Consider the following 8,484-nt stretch of genomic DNA (forward strand, 5'->3'; position numbering starts at 1 on the left):
AACGCTACAGTTGGCTAAACGAGAGGTTCTGCAGAATCACGGAAATTACTTCTAAAAGTGTGTAAGAATTCTGTAGTGAATAAAAAGTCTATACTCCAAGGGGGAGGCAAGTGCCTCCTCTTGGTGCCCTCCATCCTTCAGTCACCTATGCTACTAGCTTTCAATTTTTCATAAGAACCGTATACGAAGCACAAATGAACGGTGAACGAGTAAAAGTGAACGGTTCCCAAAAAAGAACGATGAGCAGTGAACTAGTTCCCAAAGATGAACGAGTTTGCCCATCTCTAGTGACATCTCCCGTGCCGGCCACTTTAAGCAGAGGCAGGCAGGTAGAACGGTGCGGCGCTCCTGCAGTTTCCGCGCTGCTGCTGCTGCTGCTGCTGCTGCTGCTCCCATTCCCGTCACGGCCGCACGCAGCCGCAGTGTATAAGAGAAGAGCTGCCCAGTGCTGCGCGTGACGTGACGCCAAACGCCCTCATCTGGACGGAACGACGCGGCACGACTTCATCACGGCGCCGCTCTGCAGCCGACACGCGGCACACACACACACACCTGTCTGTCTGCACTTGTACAGCGCCGGCCGGTGTGGCCGTGCGGTTCTAGGCGCGCCAGTCTGGAACCGCGTGACCGCTACGGTCGCAGGTTCGAATCCTGCCTCGGGCATCGATGTGTGTGATGTCCTTAGGTTAGTTAGGTTTAAGTAGTTCTAAGTTCTAGGCGACTGATGACCACAGACGTTGAGTCCCATGGTGCTCAGAGCCATTTGAACTATTTGAACTTGTACAGCCGTCTGCGTCCAGTCTACTTACTGCTCGAGACCGACATTCCACTCTTTCTGTGAGCGTTTAGTAAAGCACCTACTCTACATTTTATATCCTCTCTACTTCGACCGTCACCAGTTATTTTGCTCCCCAAATAGCAAAACTCATTTACTACTTTAAGCGTCTCATTTCCTAATCTAATACCCTCGGCATCACCCGATTTAATTCGACTGCACGTACTCCATGAATCTAAAATTGTCGTCAGCACGCAAATGTAGACCTAGGTCGAAGGGTGAAGCGGTGTAACTTGTGGTTCAAATGGCTGTGAGCACTATGGGACTTAACTTCTGAAGTCATCAGTCCCCTAGAACTTAGAACTACTTAAACCTAACTAACCTAGGGACATCACACACAACCATGCCCGAGGCAGGATTCGAGCCTGCGACCGTAGCGGTCACGCGGTTCCATACTGTAGCGCCTAGAACCGCTCGGCCACCACGGCCGGCGGTGTAACTTGTGAAAATGAACTTTGTTAACAGCGCGCATGCGTTCGTAGCATTAATGTTCTAGCAGATGAGGTTGCAGGTGCCGTGAAGCTACTGCCGGACACTGCTGTTGTCTGCAGCAAGACAAACTCCAGACCACTGTAGCGATATACAGGAAGGGCTGCAGAGCATGTACGGTTAGTACAGGTACTGCCAGTTCAACCTGGACGTAACAAAATGTTGTGCAACGTGCATAAATAGACGAAGAGATCAGCTACTGTTCGAGTCTACTATAGTCGAAAAATCACTGGAATGTGTGTCTACAGTAGAAGGAGCCTTCCAGAGCGACCTAAAGTGGAATGACGACATGAAAAACTAGCAGTAAAGGCAGAATCCAGGCTGACACCGAGTGCGTTGAATCCTAACAAAATGTAATTCGTCATCGCGTTCGATCGATGTTTGAGTAATGTTCATCTGTCTGGAATCCTTTCCAGGTAGGACTAATGGAAGAGATAGCGAAGATCCAACGAAGAGCGGCAGGTGGGCGTTACGCAGGTGCTCAACAAACTCCTGTTGCAGACGCTACAAGAGAGCCGCTGTGCATTTGGGGGATGTTTAGTATTGCAATTCCGAGAGGGTACGTTCCGGAATGTAACGGACAACATATTATTTACTCTCAAATATGTCTCACGACATGTACGCTATTAATTGTATTTGTATACCCAGACACCAATAATAATAATAATAACAATAGTTTCTTGGAGGATAGTGTTATTCTCAGGATATCGAACTACATAACTAAATAAAAACGTTCACATATGTCTATGTACTTTGTGCATAGCTAATCCTAAACACGGTTAAAATGTGGAGGCATATTATTAAAAAAAATGGTTCAAATGGCTCTGAGCACTATCGGACTTATGGGTCTTAACTTCTGAGGTCGTCAGTCTCCTAGAACTTAGAAGTACTTAAACCTAACTAACCTAAGGGCATCACACACATCCATGCCCAAGGCAGGATTCGAACCTACGACCGTAGCGCTCGCGCGGTTCCAGACTGAAGCGCCTAGAACCGCTCGGCCACTCCGACCGGCAGGCATTTTATTATTACAAAACTATCGAGAGAGCGTTTCTCACTACTGCGGCTTTCTTTCTTGATTGGAAAACTCACACCTAACACATTTGCGGTCGTCGATGTCACGGGTCGTCAACCCCACGGTCGCATAGGTCACGACACTGAGGTAAAAACATGGTGGCCGCCCGAGGGCAGTGTACCGGGTAATACTAATTTTACAAGAATTCCTGTGTGATGTCATTTTGACATCATGTTCATTATCGACAACAGCAGTAACTGCTATCGAATTTCGTTAGCGTTCGATGCGGGCGTCTCTCGCATTGGTAACAGCTCGCTAATGTCCTTAGCGGCAGAAATACGCGAACAGGAAATGCCATTCGTTTTCAGGAGCACTTGTGACTTGGGGAGGGGACCAAACAGCGAGGTCCTCGGTCCCATCGTATTAGTGAAGAAAGGGGAAGGAAGTCGGCCGTGCCCTTTGAAACGAACCATCCCGGTATTTGCGTGAACTCATTAAGGGGATTCAAAGAAAACCTAAACCAGGACGGCCGGGCGCGGGTTTGAACCGTCGTCCTCCCGAGTGAGAGTCCAGCGTGGTAACGGGTGCGTCACCTCACTCGGCAAGAGCAATTGTGAGATGATTGTTACCCACGAAATATTTGTGACAAGAAAGAATATGTATGTTATTGCTCATCGTTTCACTTGCGGCTGTTTAAGCTGTTCTCTTAGCTTCCTGCCTAAACGTATACTCGGAAATCGCTTTACATTCAGAAATCAACAGCCAAATATTTCCTGCACATTTCGTTGTCTAATCAGAAACAAATGTTAAATAACATGGAATATTGCAGAAGTATTGGTATGACAGTCCTAAGAAAGGCCTAGAATGTGTAAACAGTATTAAAAAATTAGCAGGTTGTGAGATGCCAACTTGCATTCTTCAATTCCACAACCCACGACCCTATCCATTGCGCTACAGTCTAGTCGTGTGATTATGTCTTAAATCTCAGTTATCATAGTATCTCTTGAAGGCTTACATAACTCACGTGTTATTAACTGACGTTTGATAATAAGAGTGAGGTGTTGGTAACACATTATCAACGCGCCATTGCCTTGAAACGGCATACTGCAACGTATAACACAAAACAGCTAAATATGCCAAGATGGATATGGCGCCTCCCGAATCAGTTGTCGATATTGTGGTGGGCATCGCGGTGTTGCGTGTAACTGCTGGGAGACAGGCGTTACCCCAGTCTGCTACTGTGCCCACTGTACGGGCCCCCTTCCAAACGCCGCCAACGCCCGCCACCTGCTGTTGGCCAACGGTAGCAGGAGGTCCGAGAGTGGGCGCGTAGGTGGCGCTGGCGCCGAGAAGCGGAGCTACAGTGTCTGTCTGTCTCTCTCTCTCTCTCTCTCTCTCTCTCTCTCTCTCTCTCTCTCTGGCTCGCCAGTGTCTCGCGCTGGCTGCGGAACTGCAGAACAGGCGGAAAAAATTGCAGAAATGTAGAATAAAAAGAATGAACTACGAGTTGTGGAGAGTTTGAAGGGGAGCATCGGACATCGTTTGAATGCAACAGAGAAAAGGAACTCCATAGAAAAGGTATTGGTGACTTTGAGAGGAGAACTACTGGAGGTAGCAGAGGATCGAATAAGTAAATAGACAAGATTCAGCAAAAATCTTAGGATAACCGACGGGATAATGAATTTAATTAAAGATAATAATTGAAAATAGAATAAATGAATCAGGCTAAAGGAAACACAGGTGAGATCGACGGAAATACAGATGAGGTCGACAACAACTTCAAAAAGCAAAACAAGACTGGCTATAGTAGGAAGGTTAAGCTGTGGAACCATGTACGGCTATTGAAAGATACATGCCTCCTACAGAGAAGTTAATGGCGAAGTATATATGTAGGGTGGGCTATCGATAGTGACCGGGCCAAATATCTCACGAAATAAGCATCAAACGAAAAAACTAGAAAGAACGAAACTCGTCTAGCTTGAAGGGGGAAAACAGATGGCGCTATGGTTGGCCCGCTAGATGGCGCTGCCATAGGTCAAACGGATATCAACTGCGTTTTTTTTAAATAGGAACCCCCATTTTTTATTAGATGTTCGAGTAGTACGTAAAGAAATATGAATGTTTTAGATGGACCACATTTTCCGCTTTGTGATAGTCACAAACGAATAAGAACGTGGTATCAAGTAACATTCCAGCAGCTCAGACGGTATTTGCTTTGTGATACATTACCCGTGTTAAAATGGACCGTTTACCAACTGCGGAAAAGGTGGATATCGTGTTGGTGTATGGCTATTGTGATCACAATGCCCAACGGCCGTGTGCTATGTATGCTGCTCGGTATCCTGGACGACATCATCCAAGTGTCCGGACCGTTCGCCGGGTAGTTGCATTATTTAAGGAAACAGGAAGTGTTCAGCCACATGTGAAACGTCAACCACGACCTGTAACAACTGATGATGCCCAAGTAGGTGTTTTAGCTGCTGTCGCGTCTAATCCGCTCATCAGTAGCAGACAAACTGCGCGAGAATCGGGAATCTCAAAAACGTCGGTGCTGAGAATGCTACATCAACATAGATTGCATCCGTACCATATTTCTATGTACCAGGAATTGCATGGCGACGACTTTGAACGTCGTGTACAGTTCTGCCACTGGGCACAAGAGAAATTAAGGGACGATGACAGATTTTTTTGCACGCGTTCTATTTAGCGACGAAGCGTCATTCACCAACAGCGGTAACGTAAACCGGAATAATATGCACTATTAGGCAACGGAAAATCCACGATGGCTGCGACAACTGGAACATCAGCGACCTTGGCGGGTTAATGTATGGTGCGGCTTTTTGGGAGGAAGGATAATTGGCCCCCATTTTATCGATGGAAATCTAAATGGTGCAATGTATGCTGATTTCCTACGTAATGTTCTACCGATTTTACTACAAGACGTTTCACTGCATGACAGAATGGCGATGTACTTACAACATGATGGATGTCCGGTACATAGCTCGCGTGCGGTTGAAGCGGTATTGAATAGCATATTTTATGACAGGTGGATTGGTCGTCGAAGCACTATACCATGGCCCGCACGTTCACGGGATCTGACGTCCCCGGATTTCTTTCTGTGGGGAAAGTTGAAGGATATTTGCCATCGTGATCCACCGACAACGCCTGAGAACATACGTCAGCGCATTGTCAATGCATGTGCGAATATTACGGAAGGTGAACTACTCGGTGTTGAGAGGAATGTCGTTACACGTATTGCCAAATGCATTGAGGTTGACGGACATCATTTTGAGCATTTATTGCATTCATGTGGTATTTACAGGTAATCACGCTGTAACAGTATGCGTTCTCACAAATGATAAGTTCACAAAGGTGCATGTATCACATTGGATCAAGCGAAATAAAATGTTCAAACGTACCTACGTGAGAAGTACGTCTGTGACTATTACAGCGCCATTTATCACAAAGCGAAAAAAGTGGTCCAACTAAAACATTCATATTTCTTTACGTACTACACGAATATGTAATAAAAAATGGGGGTTCCTATTTTAAAAAACGCAGTTGATATCCGTTTGAGCTATGGCAGCGCCATCTAGCGGGCCAACCATAGTGCCATCTGGTTTCCTACTTGAAGCTTGATAAGTTTCGTTCTTTGTAGTTTTTTCGTTTAACGCTTATTTCGTGAGATATTTGGCCCGGTCACGATCAATGGACCACAGAGAGAGAGAGAGAGAGAGAGAGAGAGAGAGAGAGAGAGAGAGAGAGAGAGAGATCAGGTGACAAGCGACTGCTAAGCACGGAAGCGAAAGCTGACAGGGATATGTCCAAACACTGTATAAAGGAAACGAACTTGGAGAAAATATTGTGGGCTGGATCCAGATGAGATGGGTGATGTAATTTAACGATATGGGTCTGAGATAACAGTGAAAGAGTTAAGTGGTAATAAGGCTCGTGGGGTAGACAACATTCGCTCAGAATTACTGACATCTTTGTGAAAGTGAGCCATGTCAACATTATTACGTCTGGCATGCAAGATGTATGAGACACCGTCAGACATAAAGAAGAATGTAATAATTCCAATTCCAAAGAAGATAGGTGCTGAATAATAATACCGAGGTATCAATTTAACAAGTCACCGTTGTAACGTACTGACTCGAATTATGTGCAAGAGAAACGGAAAAACTTGTAGAAAGCGATCTCACGGAAGATCATTCTGAGTTCTGGAGAAATAGAGTAACAAGCGGCACAGTATTGGCCCAATGAATTGTGTTGGACGGAAAATTAAAGACAGACAAACCTACGATTATAGCATCTGTAGACGCAGAAAAGGCTTTTCACTACGTTTTCGCTTCGGGACCTGTATCGTCAGCGTTGGCAGCTAACACGCGCAGGACCTGGGTGCGATCCCCAGCACTACTTAGTATGTTTCCTTGGTGGGAGTTTTGTATCCCGCCTGGAAGGCGGCGCGTGGGTCTGCTCCTGAAAAGAAAGAATGTAGGAAGCTAGGAGGAGCAGGTGAGGTAGAGCACTTGGTACTGCAATTAAAAGTGGTTTTACTATGCACTTAACTTTGGCTGAGATCAGCACGTAGGTGCGAAGCTGTACATCAAGTTACAAAGTTACAAGTAGTGGCTCGCCCACCATGAAACAGAAACGATGTTGCTTGGTCGACTGCTCGGCATTAAATGGGCAGAATCTGGTGTCGTAGTGCCAACCTAGCAGAGCGCACCTACGTTGGGACATCGTAGCTATGGATAACACAGGGAGGACTGGTGCGGCTTGCACTCACGCAGCCTCCTGATGCCAGCAGAGGAGCAGCTTGGCCGACTGGTGGCGGCCGCACGGTGCAGGAAGTGCACACGACGGCCGGCAGGGCGGTGTGCCGACCACACGCCACTCCGCACAGCATCCGCATCGAGCCGCAAGTCACAGGATGACACGGCGGCCGGAGGACTTCGCTGGGGCCAACAAGGCCTCCACGACGAGCTCTTTTCGAAAAGTCTAGCAGAATAGATTCGTTGAAATTCTGAAGGTATCAGTAAAGACACAGGAACCGCAAAGTAATCAACAACACTTACATAAAGCAGACCGCTGTCACACGAGCCAAAGCACACGAAAGGGGTGCTGTAAGTACGAAGGGAGTCAGACGTGATTGTAGCTTATCCTCAATGTTACTCAATTTCTACGCGAAACCGCCGGTAATGAAAATTTGCCGCTGACGTAATTCTGTCTGAGATGTCGTGTAACGTGGAGGAGCGATTGAACTTAGTGGACAGTGTTGTCAGAAGAGGTTGTAAGATGAACATCAATGACAATAAAATAAGGGCAACGAAATTCTGTCGAATCAAGTAAGACACTCCAGAGGAAATTAGATTAGCAACCGAGACACTAAAGGTTGTAGTTGGTGTACCATAACTACCGACGACAGCCGAAGTAGAGACGGTATAAAATTCAGACTGGCAATTGCAAGGAAAGAATGTCTATACATTTTTAGCTTCGAATAGCCTATGAATTTAAATCTCTACGATTTGTTTTCTAGAAATATATATCTCGAGTGTAGCTTTACATCGAAGTGAGACATGGACGATAAAGACTTCATGCAAAAAGACAACAGAGTCTATTGAAATGTCGTACCAAAGAAGAATGCTCAAGATTGGATGGAAAGTCGGATGACCAATCACAAATTATTGATTCCAAGTGAGAGGAAAAGAAGCTTATGGTACAATCTGACTGAAAGATGGAATCAGATCATACGAACCAGTTAATTTGGCAATGGAGGGAAGTGTAGGACGGGATAATCGTAGAGGGGGTGAAATTTGAGTACGGTAAGAACGCTGTAGGTTGTAGTGGTTACCCAGAGGTGGGGTGACTTGTACCGGGTAGGCCACGTTTGAGAGCTGTGTCAAACCAGTCGCCTGGCTGAAGACCATCGCAACGTGTCCGGCTGTGTTAACCAACAGTTCAGCATTCGTTACCGTATGCGGCAAGTGAACGGATGACAGGCAGTCGTTGGCTGCAGGAACACACCTGCTCTGCACAATTCTTAAATTTTCTATAGAGTTGCTTCACTGGAAAGTGCAACGTACTCCCTGCATGGGAATAAAGCTAACAGGTGTACAATCTTGCAGGGAAGAAACTTAAACAT

The sequence above is a fragment of the Schistocerca cancellata genome, chromosome 12 (genome assembly GCF_023864275.1).
Source record: "Schistocerca cancellata isolate TAMUIC-IGC-003103 chromosome 12, iqSchCanc2.1, whole genome shotgun sequence".
Classification (NCBI taxonomy): domain Eukaryota; kingdom Metazoa; phylum Arthropoda; class Insecta; order Orthoptera; family Acrididae; genus Schistocerca; species Schistocerca cancellata.